The sequence below is a fragment of the Sarcophilus harrisii genome, chromosome 1 (genome assembly GCF_902635505.1).
Source record: "Sarcophilus harrisii chromosome 1, mSarHar1.11, whole genome shotgun sequence".
Classification (NCBI taxonomy): domain Eukaryota; kingdom Metazoa; phylum Chordata; class Mammalia; order Dasyuromorphia; family Dasyuridae; genus Sarcophilus; species Sarcophilus harrisii.
Window position 1 is genome coordinate 136,314,084 of NC_045426.1, and position 21,708 is coordinate 136,335,791.

The following is a 21,708-nucleotide window of genomic DNA, read 5'->3' on the forward strand; positions in this document are numbered from 1 at the left end:
TCTTTGCCACATTTTTTTTTTTGGTAATTTATATATTCAAAGGCATTATTGTAGTCAGTGAAACCTTGATATCTCTAATGTTCTTGAAGAGATGTATGATTTTTCCCATTCTTTTTCTTTGTATTGTTCAACTAAGAAAACCATCTTCTCTCTTGTTCTTTTCTGGAATTACATATTCACTTAGGTATATCTTTCCCTTTTTCCTTTCCCTTTTATTTACCTTCATTCCTCAGCTATTTGTAAAATCTCATCAGACTATCATTTTACTTTCTTCTTCTTTTTCTTTGAAAATTTTTTGTTTCTGCCTCCTTATACAATATTACAAATCTCAGCCCATAGTTCTTCAAGCACTCTATTTCCCAGATCTAATTCTTGAAATTTATTCATTACTTCCATTCGATATTCATAAAGGATGTTAATTAGGTCATATTCATATGGTCTGATAGTTTTTCCTATTTTCTTCCATTTAAGTTTGAATATTGCAATACGGATTTCATGTTCTGAGTCTTCTTTTAACTAATTGTATAGAGTTTCTCCCAATTTGTCTACAAAGTATATAATAAATTTCATTTCAATATTGCTCACCTGGTGATCCCTCTCTGTCTCTGAATGTGTATATGTATGTGACTCATTCTGTGTGTGTGTGTGTGTGTGTGTGTGTGTAAGTATTCCTTTTGAGTAGTTGTAAAAAAGTGTTTGTTATAATAACTGAGTTATCTTTATAAAATACATTAGCTTCTGTTTTGTTCATTTTCTACTCCAAGGCCAAAATTACCTGTTATTCCAATTATTTTTTGATTTCCTACTTTAGTATTCTATTGTAAGATGAATGTGATATTGTGTGCATGTGTTTGTGTGTGTGTGTGTATGTATGTGTGTGTGTGTAGTTTTAGAAGATATTGTAGGTCTTTGTAAAACTGATCTATTTTGGCCTTGTGATCAGAGCAGATGAGATATGTATAAACATATGTTTAAGTAGCATTTTGAAAGGTTTATTTGCTATTGATATTATCTTATTATCTATGTGACTGGGATTTAGAGAAACAATCACTGTCTTCCACTATCCTTACACCACTAACATCTCTGGGGCATTCATTCATCTCATATGTAGGAAAAGAGCCAGGATTTTCTAGTGAAACTTGAAGTTTCTGGAGCTTATTTGATGCTATTCTGACTTCATACTGAGCTTCAGTTACTTATTTTCTGTGCAACATTGGGCAAGTATCTTAATTTCTTTATCGAATTATTCCCATTTATAAAATGGGTATAATAATAACAGCTACCTTCCAGAATTGTTGTGAGAATCAAATGAGATGTTTATAAAGTTCTTAACACAGTGCCTAGCATATAAGCACTATATAAATGTTAGTTATTTTTATTGTTATTCTAACCAACAACTACCTGTGAGTTAAACATCCTTTGAAAATCCTAGAGCTAATATGAAGTTGGGAAAGTTAGTTTCTTTTATTCTTCCAGCTACCAAAGAGTACTAATTAAATTCAATATGATTTGAGTTCATCACAGTTGAGACCATCATCTCCTTCCACACAATTCATTTGTAACCTAATCTGGAAAGAACTCTGCATAAGAAATGAGGAGAAAATAATTTAAGCATTGGCTTATTTATTCAGTAGGTGGTTTGATTTAGAGCAAGGTATTTAAATTATGTAAACTTCTGTCTCTTATTCAAAGGAAGACAGGGAAAATATTCTACTTAAATAAAGGTTGATAGTATGTCTTGATGTGTTCATAGTATTGGAGTAAGTTGGAGTAAACAATTGAGGGATTAGTCTTCACTAATGGAAATAAAACAAAAAAGCAAGTAAAACTTAACTCAGTTCAATGAGTCATGGACTGCTTGATTTGAGAGGAATTAACTAAAAGGATTTGGTTCCATGTTTTCTTCTTATGCCTTTAAAAGGAAAGAAAATGCCCAAGGCTGTACTTATGCAGGCCTGTCATAAAATCTCAAAATAAAATCTCAAAATTAGATAGGACCTTAGAAATGATCTAATCTGACCTATATCTGAGCAGCAACTTTCTTTAATATTCTATAGCAAGCTATAGAACAGTCCTTAACAGTCCTAGTAATGGGAAATTCATTACACTAATAGTCTATTCCCTTTTTGGATGGCTTTAATTGTTATGAAAGTTCATTTTTTACATCAATTTTAAGTCCAGATCAGATAGGTGAGATGCAGTGGATATAATACTGAGCCTGAATTTATGAAAATTCATCTTCCTGAGTTCAAATCTGACCTTAAACACTAACTCAATGTGTATTTGGGGAGGTCACTTCACCTTGTTTGCCTCAGTTCTTCTTCTGTAAAATGAGTTGGAGAAGAAAAGTGAGAAAGCACTCCAGTATCTTTGCCAAGAAAACCCCAAATGGGATCAGGAAAAGTTGAGCACAATTGAAACTATTCATCAACAAATCTTAAGTTTATTTCTCTGCAATTCCTACCTTTCACACCCTGACCCACCATTGCTCTTAGTTCTGACTTATGGGTTTAAATAGAATAAAGCCAATTCTTCCCTAGCTTGTAGGCCCTTTAAATACTTGAAGACTAATATCTTAATCTTCTTAAGTTATTTCTTATCCAGAATAATTGAACAAGTGGATCATATAAATAATCAAATGTCTTATTTACCTCAAACTCCTACATTTTTAACCAATAACTTTTTAAACAAAGATTCAAACATCCAGATAATTCTTTCAACTTTCCACTTTATTTTATAGGCTCAAGCATAGACATTGTCTCCAGTATTAATTTGAAACCCTGGAACTTTGCTCTGAGAAACTGTTACTTCTGGAAAAGTTTGAAATGCATTATATATAAACATAAGATGAGCTTTTTAGTGCCTGCATTTGGTAAATATTTTTATTATCAGAACCTCATGAATTTTTTAGGCATATAACAAATAATATAAGTACATGACACTTGAAAAGAACTTTACAATTCATTGAAATCATAATGTGCTATAATTGACAAATCATAATGTTCTCTGTAACCCTCCTTTCCAAATGTAATTATCTCAGAGGGGAATTTAATGAAAAAGCTATAGGTTAGAGACTCTGACTGGATCAGCTTCTCACATAGAAGAGCTGGGCATGTACCTAGAATTCCACCAGATTTCCTACTAGGAAATCCTTCTCTGACTCTATTTTAGAAACATAACAATGGCTCCATCTTTTGTCCTTGTCCTTGGAAATAAATCATTTAGAATAGCAGAAATAGTGAGTATCTTTGGGTAATATCAGGGATTCCTGGGACCTCATTTAGCATATGGGTTAATATAACAGAGGGTGTAGAGGGGTAATGAGAGAGGAAAGGCTCCAATAAAAATGAAATGAGAGGTTCTAGGCAAACCAAGTTTCATCTTAAAAGCACCTTAAAATTATAGGCAAATATGAAAAGATGCTCCAAGTCATTATTAATCAGAGAAATGCAAATTAAAACAATTCTGAGATACCACTACACACCTGTCAGATTGGCTAGAATGACTGGGAAAGATAATGCAGAATGTGGGAGGGGATGTGGGAAAACAGGGACACTAATACATTGTTGGTGGAACTGTGAATACATCCAACCATTCTGGAGAGCAATTTGGAACTATACTCAAAAAGTTATCAAACTGTGCATACCCTTTGATCCAGCTGTGTTACTACTGGGCTTATATCCCAAAGAGATTTTAAAGAAGGAAAAGGGGCCCGTATGTGCAAAAATGTGGCAGCCCTCTTTGTGGTGGCCAGAAACTGGAAAGTGAGTGGATGCCCATCAATTGGAGAATGGCTGAATAAACTGTGGTATATGAATATTATGGAATATTATTGTTCTGTAAGAAATAACCAGCAGGATGATTTCAGAAAGACCTGGAGAGACTTACACGAACTGATGCTGAGTGAAAAGAGCAGGACCAGGGAGATCATTATATACTTCAATAACAATACTATATGATGATCAATTCTGATGGACCTGGCCATCTTCAGCAATGAGATGAACCAAATGGAGCAGTAATGAACTGAACCAGCTACACCCAGCGAAAGAACTCTGGGAGATGACTAAGAACCATTGCATTGAATTCCCAATCCCTATAATTTTGCCCACCTGTATTTTTGATTTTTGTCACAGGCTAATTGTACAATATTTCAGAGTCCTATTCTTTTTGTACAGCAAAATAATGGTTTGGATATGTATACTTATTTTATATTTAATTTATACTTTAACATATTTAACATGTATTGGTCAACCTGACATTTAGGGGAGGGAGTGGGAGGAAGAAGGGGAAAAATTGGAACAAAAGGTTTGGCAATTGTCAATGCTGTAAAATTACCCATGCATATAACTTGTAAATAAAAAGCTATTAAAAAAAAAGAAAAGAAAATTTCCAGTTGTGCACTTAGAACAATGCCTGGCACAAGTAGTGCTTTGAAAATATTTAGTGTTTAAATGATTGAATAAGTCCAAATCTGTCCTAGAAATAAAGGCCTATCTTTTAATAATTAAAAAAAATTATAGGCAACACAACTTTGGCAATAAGAGAAGAAAAAGAAATTAAAGAAAGTAGAGTAGGTCATAAGGAAACCAAATTATCACTCTTTGCAGATGATATGATGGTATACTTAGAGAACTCTAGAGAATCAACTAAAAAAACTATTAGAAATAATCCACAACTTTCCACCTTTGTGCTGGCTGGAGACATTTGGAGGGAGCTAGAGACAGAAGCTGGCAGAGGCAAAGGACTAGTGGCAAGAGCTCAGAACCAAGGAGAGAGATAGGCCTCTAAGAAAGCTAACTGGGCCCAAGGAAGGAGACAATACTTGAAAGAGAAAATAAAGGATTTGGACTTTAACTCCTTCTTGCATTTGGGGTGATCACTCTGAAATGAAATGAAGGCTGCCTCCAGAAGCCCCTCAAGAAACCTGCTCTCAGAGAATATTACAGAGAAGAGAATACTACAATGACTAATATAGGACTATGATTTTTCATGATTGCACATATACTATATATATATATATATATAATTGCTTGCTTTTTAAAATTGGGAATAGAAAAAGGGAAGCAATGACTGTGGAACTCAAAACTAAAAAAAAAGTTAAAATTATTATTATATATATTTGTAAAAAAAATAAAATAAATATTTTCAAACAAAATAAATGCAAGAAGAATAATTTAGTTTCTATTGAAAGAATACCAAAAATACTTTAACAGAGGAACTAGCAGCATTATAACTAAATAACAATGTTGTTCTTACTCATTCTTAAGTGTTAAAATTTGTCATTTTGTAGGGTTTTTTTTGTCTCTTATGTATCAATAATATTATCTCCACATTATAGTTCCCCAAATCTAGAAAAGGTAAAGGTAGATTAGAAAAGGTAAAGTGACTAAAGTGAGTCAGTTACCACCAACCCAGTGGATAAAATGCTAGGCTCAGAAATCAGAAATGGAACAGACTTATCTTGAGTTTAAATTTGACCTCTGACACTTAATAGCTTTGTGATCCTGAAGACATCACTTAACCCTGTTTTTTTTGTTTTGTTTTTTTTTTGTTTGTTTTGTTTTTTCAGTTTGCTCATCTGTAAATGAGTTGGAAAAGGAAATGACAAACCATTCCAGCATCTTTGCCAAGAAAAATCCCATTGGAATCATAAAGTCAGATGTGACTGAAAGTGATTAAACTACAACAAATACTGACTTGGTGTTAAACAGGGAATATTATAGAAACTATACTTCTGATTGAAAATAAATGTAAGACTGCTTAAAGAAGCTCTGAGATGATAGGAAATTTGCTCTTACTCAAAAGACTTTCTGTTGATATTAGATTTCTTTCTATTACTTCCCTAGATAGTATAAAATTATCTGTTAATTATATTTTGGGAAACATATGTGTGTATGTATACATACATACATATGTATGTATGTATGTGTATTTCTCAAACTGTTAACAGATAAATGAGTATGCTCATGTGTATGTGTGCCTACATACACACACACACACACACACACTACACATACCAGGACACACATTTAAAAGCAAAAAAATCTCACATGATAACCAGTCCCATAATCCTTTGTGTCTTAAACTAATTAGATTTGAGAATATCAACTACATATTAGGTGACAATTTCTGCTTAGAATATTAGCTAATAACTTATTTGGAATATGCATAATTCCACTTGGAATAGTAGATATTCTAAACAATCGACTTCTATTGCTAAAGACAAAGTTAAAATTTAATAGAAATAAAACAATCTTATTTTTTCAATGTGCTTCTAGCATAATAAAATTTGTAAGAGACACTATCCACATTTTAGAATCATACTTTAGAATCCTTGAGCTGAAGGATCTCATCTAACTCTCATTTTAAAAATGAGGAAAATAAGGCCAAGGTTAATTGACTTAAATGGCAATTCTGAGAATTTAACCCATGTTCTCTGACATAAATCCAATGTCCTTAAGATTGCATTAAAATTTTTATGATTTTGGACTTGTACTGAACCAGAAATACAAATGAATTAGCATGTGTATTATATTGAATAGTCTTAAATGAATAATTCTTCTTAAAGATTAAAAAAATAGCAACAACAAATTTTGATCCAAAATTTATATTATTTAATATGGCTAAAGCACAAAAATAAATGCATTTTCCTGGTGGCAGAAATAAATAAGGAGATTAGAGATCTGGGTTTGTTTGCCTGCTGAGTTTCACATCAAATCATAATGCTTAGACTTTGTCAAAAGCTCTTTATGTTTTATATGTGTGCTTGATTGTTTATTTTTCTTATGCTATTTCCAAGGCTCCTTAGATTTCCCCAGTCTTATAATATTTGATTGCATTTGAAAAGATGCTACAACTAATTCTTTTTCAATTATACTTATGCATTTGCTAATAACTATTTGTTAAATGTTATTAAAAGGTAAACATCCTATATAGATGTAATTTATAATAGGAAACAGGAAAAGGGCCAAAGGGAATTTTTGGTAGGAAATTTAGTGACTCTTGTGTATTTCTTAGATCCCAAATGTTATTTATTTGCTAGAAGATGATTATCTTATAAAGGTTTGTGGGGGTAAGTGCTAGAGATTCCATTGGATTTCCCATTTCAATCTGTTACTCAGGCGTTGAGAAATCATATATGTGAACTAAGCCCTCTGTTACAGATATCTTCTGCTTATTCCACACAGCTGTGTGACCATGGGCAAGTTATGGGATCTTTGTGTGTGCCTTAGTTACCTTGTTTAATATATAAAGGGGTTGAAGTAGATTTGTACTTCTCAATACTTTTTTCCTCCACCAGAATCAATGTATAGAGTTATAAACATTGACTCTAAAGATTAAAAACTAAATAGGTAATGTCTATTATTAAAATCTGTGGTGCATATGATAAACTTTCTGGTGATTAATCAGCCAATTTGAAAGCATTTATTCTGCTCTTACTAGATGCCAGACACTGAAAGATGCTGAGATGCTAAGACAAAATTGGCACCCTTGACCTCAAAGAGTTTATGATGAATATGGTCTCCTAGCAGTTCTGTGTAGCTACAGGCAAAATCACTCTACTCTAAAGTTCACTCAATCACTCAATAGAACTTATTTTGAAAATGGCTGATGTATGAGATAATTAATGAAGTTTGTTATTAGTTCAACTTCTTTCTAGGATTCATATTTTTGGATTCATAATTTGAGACTTTTATTCTATACAAAAGCAAAGCAAAACAAAATAAAGGACCTTGAACTGGAATTTTCTTCTCAGTTAATGGGATTCAAAGTTATTCTAATGTAACTCACTATCACTTTAGGGGATTATTGAAGAGATATTGTTCACCACTATCACTATTTCAGACATAAAAATTTCACATAGTAATCAACCTGATGAGGCTTCAATCTATCTTACAAATCTGTGCTATTTTTTTTTTTTTGCCTTAGTCATCCTGAACATACACTTTGTCTTCATTGAGACACAAGTTCAAATGTGACCCTAGATACTTAATTAGCAAGTCATTTAACTTCTATTTGCCTCAATTATCCCATCTATAAAATAAAGATAATAATAGTACCTACTTCTCAGGGTTGTTGTGAAAATAAAGTAACATCTTAACTATAAAGCATTATATGAAACTTCCAATCTATTGCATATGACTTGCTATTCCTTTCAATTTTATGCCATTACCCAGCACTGGAAATCAATCAACAGAATTGCCCCAGGGCAAATTAAAGCAGCTGTCTCTCCCTTGCATTGAACGGCCCTCACACCTTAAAAAATGAATAAAAAAAAAACAAAAAAGAACTCTCATCATAGACAGTTTTTATGGAAAGAGAGAACAGACCTCAAATCCTGAGTTTCCTAAAAACAAAGCAACTCCAGATGAAGCCCCAAAGGGAGACATGAGCTGGTCCCCATTTCACAAGGCTTTCTTGGAAGATTGAATAAAGGATATTAAAAGAGAGTTAGAAGAAAAATGGGGAAATCACATGAGATCATTGTAAGAAGGAATGAAAAAAAGCATATAATACCCTAAAAAAGGGATATTAAAAAGATATCAATTAATTGAAAAACAAAATTTGTGAAATGGAAAAAGAATGCAATGAACAAAAAAATTCAATTGACCAATTACAAAAGGAGCTTTAAAAGGTAACTGAAGAAAATAATACACTAAAAATTAGAATTGAACGAAATGAATGGCTCAATAAAAGAGCCAGTCCAAAAAAAGCCACAAAATGAAAATATAGAATAAAATATGAAATACCTCCTAGGAAAAACAACTGACCTGGAAAATATATCTAGGAGAGACAATCTAAGGATTATTGGGCTTCCTGAAAGTCATGATGAAAAAAAAAAAAGGATCGAGCCATTATCTTATAGAAAATCATAAAGAAAAACTGATTTAATGTCTAAGAATCATAAGGTAAAATAGCCATCAAAAGAATACACCAGTCACCTCCTGAAAGAGACCCCAAAATTAAATCCACAAGTAATATTGTGGCTAAATTTCAGAAGTATTGCACCAAGGAAAAGATATTGCAAGCAGGCAGAAAGAAACAATTTAAATATCAAGAGGCACAATAAGGATTACCCAGGGCCTAGCAGCTTCAACCTTAAAAGATCTAAGAGCCTGGAATCTGATATTATGAAAGGCAAACAAACTTGAATTACAGTCAAGAATAAGCTATCCAGTTAAAATGAGCATTATTTTTCAGGGTAAAAGATGGATATTCAATGATATAGGTGAATTTCATTTATTTCTAATGAAAAAACCAGAGCTGAACAAAAAATTTGATCTCCAAGCATAATCCTGATTTCAGATCAAATAAAAGCAAAGACAGATCTAATTAAAAGAGATAAGGAAGAAAACTAATTTTTACTAAAGGATATCATAGACAATGAAGCAATATCAATACTAAACATATACACACCAAATGGTATAGCATCCAAATTCCTAAAGGAGAAATTAAGAGAGATGCAAGAAGAAATAGACAGCAAAACTATACTAGTGAAGAATCTCAAACTTGCTCTCTCAGAATTAGATAAATCAAACCACAAATTAAATAGGAAAGAAGTTAAGGAGGTAAGCAAAATGTTAGGAAAGTTAGGTATGATAGATCTTTGGAGAAAATTGAATGGAGACAGAAAAAAGCTAACTTCTTTTCTTGGTTGTTAATTGGAATTTAAACAAAAATTGACCATGTGTTAGGGTATAAAAACCTAAAAATCAAATGCAGAAAGGCAGATCGTAATGCGATAAAAATTACATGCAATAAAAGGTCAGGAGAAAATAGACCAAGTGTTAATTGGAAATTAAATAATCTTAATCTAAAGAACTAATGGGTAAAACAGCAAATCATAGACTCAATCAATAATTTCATCCAAAAGAATGACAATAATGAGACAACATACCAAAATCTGTGGAATACAGCCATAGCAATAATAAGGGGAAATTTTATATCTCTAAAGGCTTATTTGAATAAAATAGAGAAAGAAAAGATCAATAAATTGGGCTTACAATAAAAAAAAAAACTAGGGAAAAGAACAAATTTAAAACCCTCAATTAAATACCAAATTTGAAATTCTGAAAACAAAAGGGGAGATTAATAAAATTGAAAATAAGAAAATTATTGAATTAATAAATAAAACTAAGAATTGGTTTTATAAAAAAACCCAACAAAATAGATAAAACTTTAGTTAATTTGATTAGAAAAAGAAAAGAAGAAAAGCAAATTGTTAGTCTAAAAAATGAAGATGGAGAACTTTCCACCAATGAAGAGGAAATCAGAGCAATAATTAGGAGTTATTTTGCCCAACTGTATGCCAATAAATTTGATCATCTAAATGAAATGAAGGAATATCTACAAAAATATAGATTGCACAGATTAACAGAAGAGGAAATAAATTATTTGAATAGTCTCATTTTAGAAAAAGAAATAAAATAAACTATTAATCAACTTCCTAAGAAAAAAATCTTCAGAGCCAGATAGATTTACATGTGAAATCTACCAAACATTCAAAGAACAATTAATTCCAAGATTATATAAACTATCTGAAAAAAGAGGTAAGGAGTGCTACCAAGTTCCTTTTATAACACAGATATGGTGCTGATAACTAAACCAGGTAGGGTGAAATCAGAGAAATAAAATTATAAACCAATTTCCCTAATGAATATTGATGCAAAAATCTCAAATAAAATATTGGCAATGAGATTATGGAAAGTCATGCCCAGGATAATACACTATGACCAAGTAGGATTTATACTAGGAATGCAGGTCTGGTTCAATATTAGGAAAACTATCAGCATAGTCAACTATATCAATAACCAAACTAATAAAAATCATATGATTATTTCAATAGATGCAAAAAAAAGCATTTGATAAAATGCAACACCCATTCCTATTAAAAACACTGGAGAGTATAAGAATAAATGGACTTTTCCTTAAAATGATCACTTGCATCTATTTAAAACCATCAGCAAGCATCATATGTAAAGGTGACAAACTAGAACCATTCCCAATAAGATCAGGAGTGAAACAGGCTGCCCACTATCACCATTACTATTCAATATTGTGTTACAAGTATTAGCTTTGGCAATAAGAGAAAGAGATTAAAGGAATGAGAGTAGGTCACAAAGAAATCAAATTATTATTCTTTGCAGATGATATGTTGGTATACTTAGAAAACCCCAGAGAATCAACTAAAAAACTACTAGAAACAATTTACAAGTTTAACAAAGTTGCAGGATACAAAATAAATCCATATAAATCATCAGCATTTTTATATATTATCAACAAAGTCTGGCAGCAAGAGATACAAAAAGAAATTCTATTAAAAAAAACCATGGGAAACCATGGTCCTCCCTTCCCAAGGCAGATATCCCAAAGTTCCAACTGCAACCTTTCCTAAACTCATGACTGACCACAACTTATAAGAGAGCAGTTTGAGAGTATTCTGGACAGGTCAAATAATATTTTTAGAGATGAAAAAATCATCATAAATGATTAATATATTGACAGAGTCCAAAAATATTTGTAGTATATATTACTTATGGATTTTCCATCTCTCCTCCCAAAATCAGTTGGATCTTCTTACATATCTTAAACATGATAAATAGAGCTCATCAAAATCAAAGAGCAAATATTGTCTGTATTGAAGAAAAAGAGGATTTTCTGTTAAGATGGTGGGTAAATACAGGATGGCCCTTATCACTAATAAAACTTAACTAAGTTGTGGAAATGCTAGTTATAACAATTAGAGCAGAAAAAAGAAACTAAAAAAAAGGAGGAAACAAAATTATCAAATTTTGGAGGTACATGAAAAGAAGAAAAGTTTAGAAAATCAACTAACTGCTTAGGGTAATAACTTCAGAAAATTTGCAGGATATAAAATAAATACATATTAAATATAACATTCTAATAAACAATGAAAAAACCCTGCAAGAAAAGTTAGAATGAAAAAAAATATTCAAAATTATTAAAGGAATTGTAAAATGCTTGAGAATGTATCTTCCATTATTCAAAGAGTATATAAACATCTTCTTAAAACTCTCTATATAATATACCATATATTATATAACTATCTATAAAATGTTTTTACCAAAAATATAAACAGAATCAAATGTTGAAAAAATATTCATGGTTACTTCACAGTTCAACTAATAAAAATGAAAATAATACCTAAATTAATTTACCTATTCAATGATCCACTATTAATTAAATCCCCAAATAATATTTTATAAAAAATAGAGAAAAATAAAATTGATGTGGTAGAATGAAAGCTCAAGAGTAATAATGAAAAAAAAAAATAAGAAGTCTCAGAGGGCAATCAGTATCAGATCTCAAACTAAACTACAAAGCAATAATCATTAAGACAATTTGGAGATAAAACAGATATTATAGAACTGCACAGATTGCTGGAGAAGCTATACTTACAATCTATTTTAAAATATATTCTTATTTGCATTCCACATGGGGCTATTACAAAACCTGGCAATATTTTAGGCACAAAAATATTGCAAACAAATTTAAAAGGCAGAAATAATTAATACATCATTACAAGTCATAATTTCAATAAAAATGATAATTTGTTAAGGGACTACAAACCAAAAATACAGACTCAGATGGCGATGTAACAATGAAATTACAGTAATTGGTGGGTCAAGAAACAAATCATAAGAACAATAATTATTTGAAAGAAAATTATACACACAGACACACGTGCACAAACACAATATACCAAAGTTTTGAGGAAACAGCTAACATAGTTCTTAAAGGGAAAATCATTTCTCTAAACACCTACGTTAACCTTTAAAATTATAAAATACTAAAGCTATGAGAAGTCCAAAGAATGATTTTAACACATTTAGAAGAAATAAATCTGCCTGTAAAATAACTACCAAAGACAAAAACAAATGTAATTTTTGATACTGATGGAAATGCAGGAATATTCTATTTCTCATTTGCTTTTTGAAGTCTTTTTGACCACTATAAATTCTTTCTGGAAGGTAACTATTAACATTACACTTTGGGGTAGAAGAGGCTTTAAAAAAAAAGTTTTCCAAATATCTCCTCTAAAGATGAACCCCAGTTTTCACTTTTCTCATGGAAAGTTTCTGTGGTTGGGTCTTTATTTTGTGCCTCTTTAATTTTTTTAAATGAAAATTACTAGCATAATCATGTCTGACCCTGGGATGCAAGGATGGTGTCTCTAGCTTCACTTCAGCTGTCCCCGCTGATCTGGAATTCCAAACTAAAAGCTTCACTCTTCTTCAAATGCCCACAGTCAGCAGCTTCCTTGCTCCACTACTTCTGTACTTATCATGTGTGCTGGTCCTTTCTTGTCTAGGGCAGCACAGCTGGGCCTTTCCTAATCAGCAGAGGTTCTCTGTCTTCTCAGACTCAGATTCCTGACTCCCCAAACTGTCTGGGAGATGAAAGTTCCTGTGATTTGAACTGAAACTCTTTCTATCCCATCCTCTCTCATCATTTCACATATGTGGCCTCTATTTCTATATACTCCTTTTAACTATCCTAATAATAGGAAAGTTTTTATAAGTTATGAGTATCATCTTGCCATGTAGGAATGCAAACAGTTTAACTTCATTATATCCCTTATGATGTGCTTTTTTTGTTTACTTTTTTTATGCTTGTCTTGAGCCTTGTATTTGAAAGTCAATTTTTTTTATTCTATTCTGGTCTTTTCATCAAGAATGCCCTCTAGATTCATTGAAGGTCCATTTCTCCTATCCCAAAGAATTATAGTCAGTTTTACTTGGATGATTTTTGTAATCCTAGATTCATTACACTCTGGAATATCATATTCTAAGCACTCTGATCCTTTAATGCAGAGTACTAAATCTTATGTTATCCAGACTATGGTTCCATGATACTTGAATTCTTTTTGTTTTTGTTTTGTATTATTGTAATATTTTCTCCTTGACCTGGGATTTCTGGAATTGTCTATGATATTTCTGAGAACTTTTATTTTGGGAGCTTTTTTAGGATATGATGTGTAGATTCTTTCAATTTCTACTTTAACCTCTGGTTCTAGAATATAAAGGCAGTTTTCCTTGATAATTTCTCAAAAAATAATGTCTAAGTTCTTTTTTAAATCATGACTTTCAGGATTGTCCAATTATTTTTAAAAATTTTCTCCCGGAACTATATGGCAGATCAGTTGTTTACCCAATGAGATATTTTATATTCTTTTCTTTTCTCTTTTTCATTCTTTTGGTTTTGTTGTATTGTTTTTTGATTTCTCATAAAGTCACTAGCTTACATTTGCTCAATTCTAATTTTTAAGTAATTTTTCCTTCATTGAGCTTTTGCAATTTCTTTTCCATTTATACAATACTATTTCAAAGGAGTTTTTCCTTCACTGGATTTTTGTACCTCTTTTCATTTAATCAATTCTGATTTTTAAGGTATTCTCTTTATTTGTTTTTTTATACCTTTTGGGGTTGTCTGTTTTTTAATTAGAAGCTTTTTATTTTCAAAGTACATGCAAAAATAATTTTCAACATTCATTATTGCAAAACCTTGTATTCCAAATTATTCTCCCTGCCTTTCCCCACTCTTACCCCTAGACAGTAAGTCATATGTTAAACATGTGCAATTTTCCTATACATATTTCCACAATTATGCTTCACAAGAAAAATCAGATCAAAAATGAAAAAAAAAAAAGAAAGAAAAAAAAGCAATCAAATAACAACAAAAAAGGATGAAAATACTATGTGTGATTCACATTTATGTCTCCCAACATGATTCATAAAGCAATATGTATTAAAAATAAATAAACTTGCTACAATAAAAATAAGAAATTAAAAGCATAAAATAGGTAAAAAAGCAATACAACTATTCCTCTTTACTGATGATAATAAAATGATTATCTTGGAAAACCTCAGAGAATCAGAAGAATGCTAATCAAAGCAATTATAATTCCAGAAAAACTGCAGGCTATAGATTAAATTCTCAAAACCAACAACATTTTTATATTTAGAAACAATAAGAAGATCCAAAAAGCAAAAACAGAAGGGAAATAGCATTGCAAATAACTACAAAATGAATAAAGTACCTGAAGAATCAACCTATCAAAGCATAGAATGAGCTTATACAGATTCAGTTACAAAGCATTATTTAAAAAAAAAACAAACAAAATGAACAAATTAAATAGCTGAAGGAATTTATAGTTTAATATTAGGCTATACCAAACTGTTAAAAATAATTATGTTACAAAGTTAATTTACACTTATAATACTATACCAATCAAATTACAAAGAAAGCACTCTATTTGTATATTTTTAATTTTAATTTTTTAAAAATTTGTCCCAGAATCTAGATGTTCCTTCAATAATTGAAAATATGAGAAATATGATACCTATTATAAATGTGTTACTAGGAGTTCATAATTATTTTCTATGGAGATGGACAGCATTTTCCATTATTAAAAATCCTTTGAAATGTTGTGTATCATTGTATTGCTCAGAGTAGCTAAGTCTTTCAAAGTTGATGATAGTTGAAAAAACTGCTGATACTGTATACAGTATTATTCCAGTTCTTATCATGTTACTTCACATATATTTTCCAAGATTTTTCTTAAACTACTCTCTTCCTAATCTCTTACCACACATAATATGACACTACAATCATCATATCTTAATCAGTCATTCCTCAATTGATCAATATCCTCTTAATTTCCAATTCTTTGCTACCACAAAAAGAGCTACTATAAATATTTTGTAGTATTTGGGTGCTTTGCCTTTTCTTTAGATCTTTTTCAGGCATAGATCAATAAAGATAATGTTTGGTCAAAGGGGATGCACAATGTTATAGTTTTTGGGACATAATTCCAAATCATATTCCATAATAGCCCAGTTCACAACTTCATCAACAATGTGTTCCTATTTTTATTTCCTATTTAGCACTTATCATTTTCCTTTTCTATCATGTTGGATATGAGAGGTTTGAGGGGGTATCTCAGAATTTTTTTAATTTACATTTCTTTAATTATTAATGATTTTGAGAACTTTGTCATATGACCATTAATAGCTTTGATATCCTCTGAAAACTTCCTGTTTATATCCTTTGACCATTTATCAATGGGGAATGACTCCAATTTCTTTTAAGTAAATTTGGCTAACCAACCTTGTATTTAAGACATGAGATCTTTGTCAAAAAAAACTTACTGAATCTTCTCTTTCCCTTCCACCAAAAGTTTCCTGCTTTCCTTCTAATTTTGGCTATATTGGTATTGCTTGTGCAAAATCTTTTAAAATTTAATGTAACCAAAGTTATCCATTTTATCTCCTATGATCCTCTCTATCTCTGGTCATAAATTCTCTTATCTTTGGATAAGACAATTTTTCCAAGTATTTTTCCATGTTTTCCTAGTTTGTTCATGATATCACCCTTAATATTTGAATTATGTACCAATTTTGACCTTAGTTTAATATACATATACTACTTTAGATATTGATTTATGCTTAGTTTCTGCCAGAATTCTTTTCAATATTCCTGATGATTACTTTTTTATAATATAATTTGAGATCTTGTAGTGCTGGGCTTCCCCCCTTTTCCCCCTCCACTTCTTGTTTCCTTTAATATTCTTGACCTTTAATTCTATTAGTTCAATTTTATTATTTTTTTCTGGCTCCATAGAGGGGGGGGAAATTTGGTAATTTGATTTATAAAGCACCAAATAAACAAACAAACTTAGTTAATATCATGATTTTTATTATATTGGCTCATTCAGCCTTTGAACAATTAATTTTTCTTCAATTGTTTATATGTATTTTTTGCGTGTGAAATGTGTTTTGAAATTGGCTTCATATGATAACTCTGTGCGTCATGGCAAGTAAACTTAGAAATATTTGAAAATTTCCAGAGTTAGTTTGAATGTAATTTCTCTTTCTATCTCTTTAAAGTTTGGTTGAAAATATATAGAAATGCAGATAATTTATGTGGGCTTATTTTATATCCCAGTTTCCCTAAAGTTGTCATTTGTTTCAATGAGCTTTTTATTTTATTTTCTAGGATTCTCTAAGAATGACATTATATAATCTACCAAAACTAAGTTACATTTTCTCATTGTCTATTTTAACCCTTCATTTTTTTCTTGTCTTATTGCTCTACTATTCGTAGTACAATGTTCAATAATTAATGGACATCCTTTATCTCATTGGGAAAGCTTCTGGTTTATCCCTCTCACATCAAATGCTTATCTTTGGTTTTAGTAGTTATTATTTATCTTTTAAGAAAATCTCCTTTTATTCCTCTGCTTTCTAGTTTTTTGTTTTTTTTTAAAGAAATGGGTGTGAAGTCTGGGCTAGCTCTCTGGAGGCCTCAGGAACAACCAAAATGCTTGGTCTTTAGGGGGAGAAGTGAAGGAGAAGACAAACTGCCACAAGCTTACCACCAACCTCCCTTCTTCTGATCCTGCCACAAAGTGAAGTTTTCTTGCCTCTCTCATCCCACCCCTTAATCCTTATCTACAATTCTCTTAACCCCAAACATTGAGCCAGCATTAACTGTGAGAAGAACAATTCTAAACATATGCTAATAGAGTCATTGTCTTATTTCAAATAGGTAATTAGCCTTAAGTGCTCAGTTATCTGATTGAAGTGCACCTATTCAGAGTTTCAGCCCTTTACCTGTGGGTATTGTATTTTGCAAAAAGTTTTCTGCAATTATTGATATAATCTTATGATCTTGTTTGTTTTTTTCTTAATAGTCAGTTATGCTTACAATTTGTTCACTATTGAAGCAGCTCTCCATTCCTACTATAAATCTAGCTTGGTCATAGTGAGGAGTCTTTGTAATTTACTGCTGTAGTTCACTTGTTACAATTTTATTTTAAATTTTTGCATCAATATTCATTAGAGAGATCAATTTACAGGGTTTTTCCTTCTATTTTTGGTCTACCCAGTTTAAGCATCAAAATCTTATGTTATAGAAGGAATTTGGTAGGGCTTTTTCTTTTTCATAGTATTGGAATAGTATAGTATTGGAATTAATTGTTCTTTTAATCTTTGGTAGAATCTGCTTTTAAATACATCTGTCCTGAAATTATTTTTCTTAGGGAGCTCATGGATTGTTTGTTCATTTACTTTTTTCTGAGATACAATTGTTTAAATGTTCAATTTCCTCTTCTATTGATATGGACAATTTATAATTTTGTAAATATTCATCCATTTCATTTAGTGTCAATTTTATGGGCATGTAATTGGGAAAAGTAACTTCCAAAATTTGTCTAAATTTCATTTTCATTGGTGGCAAATTTACTCTTTTTATTTTTAAAATTTTTATTTTATTTTAATTTAATTTATGGAATTAAATAAGTATTTTATAATAGTGTATAATAAAAAAAAGATGATTGCACATGAAATTGCAAACCTATCACACAAAACTTGCTGTTACTTTTAAATATATAAGAAAGATATCATGGATTATGTTTCCTTTTTTCCTCCCCCTCCCAAGATGACTATCATTAGGCATAGATAGATAAATAGGTAGATAGATAAATGGATAATGTAAAATTATTTATATATACTTCTATTTGTCAGTTCTTGCTCTGGATGCAGGTAGTGTCTTTCTTCATATGTCCTTTATAGTTAATTTGGATATTAATAATAGCCATGACCTAGTCACTCAATCATTTTTAAAAGAATATTGCTGTTACTATAAAGTATTCTCTGCTTCTTCTCACTTAACTCTTCCACATTTTGTGCAAGTCTTTCCATGCTTTTATAAGATCATTGAACTTGTCATTTCTTTTTCTTTCATGGTTTATAATAAAATTTAATTTTTTTGAAACAAAATTAGTACTTTTTCAATGATTGATGTATCTCCCTTCTCTTTTGTTTCCTCTCACCAAACTTCTATCTCATCTCAACTACCCAGTCATTTATAGTAAATCTAAATTCAAGTACAGAAGTCAAAGAAGTTGTAGGTTTAAAAAAAAATGGATACAACTCAGAAGCCATAAATAACTTTTAATTTTGTTTTTTAATGATCTTAATAGCTAAACTTATCTTCCATTACTCAAATACAGTCAGCAATTAATAGACTTTTTTTAAGTACAGTTATTTCTGGCATACTTAATATACTAAATTTTTATGAAATTGGTTTGTAAAAAAAATACACAAATGGCAATTGTGATACATACATTCTCTCTTAGACAAGTTTTGAGAAAACACTCTCCATGGAAACAAATGATGAAGTTGAGCTGTCACCAGAATGATATACACAGATAGAGGGAAACATAGCCTCATGTAGCAGAAGCAGGCATGACTCATTGCTGAGCTCTTGCTATTGCTTTCTGAATTATTAAAAAACAACAACAGCAACAAAAAACAACAACAACAACAAAAAAACAGCAAATGAATGGCCCAAAGGATACGTTCTCTATATACATTGCACAGACTGTGAAGATCATTACTGGTAATCTAGGCTGAGAACCTGCTAATATATCCAGTATGACAATGTTATTGAAATTATCCTTAGAATAGAAGAATGTTTGGTCAAACTAATAATGCATTATGGTCATCTGAGCTGCATTATCTATCAAGGGTTTCCAAATCAATTTTGCTAGTATGGCCTGAATGAACAGACTAAATATCAAAAGAGAAAGATTGGAGGTCTGAGTAACAATGCTACTAGAAGAACTATCTCACTATATATTTCCCACAAACTTTGATTCTTTAAAAAAAAAACAACTTAATTTTGAAAACATATGCATAGTTTTTAAAATTCATCCTTTCAAAACCCTATTTTCCATTTTTTCCCTCCCTTTCTTATCCCCATTTCTTCCTCTAGATGGCAAATAATCCAATATATGCTAAACATGTGCAATTCTTCTATACATGTTTCCACAATTATCATACTGTATAAGAAAAATCAGATCAAAAAGAAAAAAAAAAGATAAAGAAAACAAAAAGCCAAGCAAACAATAACAAAAAAAGTAAAAATATTATGTTGTGATACACATCAGTCCCTACTGTCCTCTTTTTGAATGCAGATGGCTCTTTCTATCATAAGACCATTGGAAATGGCCTGAATCACCTCACTGTTGAAAAGAGCCACATCCATCAGACTTGATCATTATATAATTTTGTTGCTGTGTACAATTTCTCTTGGTTCTACTCACTTCACTTAACATTAGTTCATGTAAGCCTCTCCAAGCCTTTCTGAAATTGTCCTGCTTATTGTTTCTTATAGAACAATAACATTCCATAATATTCATACAAACCTTGATTCTTGATACTGACATCTGCAGAAATGACTTAAAACTTAAATCTTTGGTTCCAATGAAAAGAACACCCAGAACAAAGACATACACAAATTAAAATTCGATAATTATCTCAGAAACATCTTTGTTGTCTCATTACCATGACAAAAATATATTTCCTTAGGCTCCCAAGAGCCCTAGTTATAATGTCTGGGCTAGCTCTCTGCAGGGTCTTAGGATCAATCAGCATCAGGATCAATAAAAGTCTTTGGTCTTCAAGGGGAGAAGTGAAGGAGGCAAGCAAGCTGCCATGTGGCTTGCCAAAGATGAATCCTGGACTCTGGAGCCCCAAGCCTGAAATCTCTCTCCTCCTCATCCTTCGGCAGCGCAACTCTCACACAATGACTTGAACAACAGACAGAATGAGTATCATTAAGTAGAATATCAAAGAAAACAAGGAAGACAACAGTGGAATCACAAACTAAGCTTTCTGACACAAGGATTCTGGAATACAAAAGCAGAATTAGGACTTTCAAGTCTATGACAGTCCCAACCATCATTAAGTACATATAAAAAGCTATTTGTTTGCTCAGTGACATGTTCAAGGTCTTCAAAGCATTTAAATAGTGATTAGGAACTTTTCTGCCAGTGTTGAAAAGGACTTCTGAATTATTTTCCTCCAAGTAGAGCTTAATCCAATTACCATGTAACTTTTCTGATATTGTAAAATGCTGAAATCCAGGATTTTTTCTCATATATCAGCACATTCTCCTGCAACAGTATGCTGAGTTGTACTGAATTTAAGTGCAGAAATGGCAATTACACTCTTATTGTTGCTCCTTCTACAATTAGAAACAACAGGTTCCTCACATAATTTTTTGAAATCAGTCAGTATGGCAGGCAGATCAAGCTGCTGAACATGCTTTGGAAGTTGGAGTTGCTGTTTTTTCTTTGAAATGCAGAGCTGATTAAATTCAAAGATGTGCCCACTTTCTCTACTGAAGATTCACATAACCTCATGTTTTAGACATCCCTATCTTGCAAATTACCAATAAATGGAGTAAAGAAGTCTTTATTTGCTTGGGTAATAATGAAATGGAGATCTTCTTTAAGATGTAATACTTCTTTTTAAGTTTTGGTCTACCATAGGACTATGTGGGTGAGTCAGGAGATCAATATGATCAAATCCTAGATATGAAATTATTAACATCTCCTGGTCTTCCCCTTTTAATACATTAGACAAATGTCTTATAATGGTATCATCAACTTCTCTAAAATCTGACACAAAAAAAGGAGGTTGTTCCGTCATATTTTATAAAATTCTTTGGAAATAACTTAATCCATATAATATTTCCTGTAGAGGGCCAGAACTCTGAAAAGGTATACTTAAGACTCAGTATGATTGATGAGATAATGATTCTCCAGTAATGATGTAATCACTCTAGTTAAGTACATATACTGAATGTGCTCTGGTGATGTAATGCTACTATAGTAAG

The 21,708-nt window shown here is 31.2% G+C and overlaps 1 pseudogene; it reads right to left on the bottom strand.

Moving 5' to 3' along the window:
• Nucleotides 1-15,069: 15,069 nt before the first annotated feature.
• LOC100924013 overlaps nt 15,070-21,708 on the bottom strand; it is a 30,821-nt pseudogene continuing 24,182 nt past the window's right edge.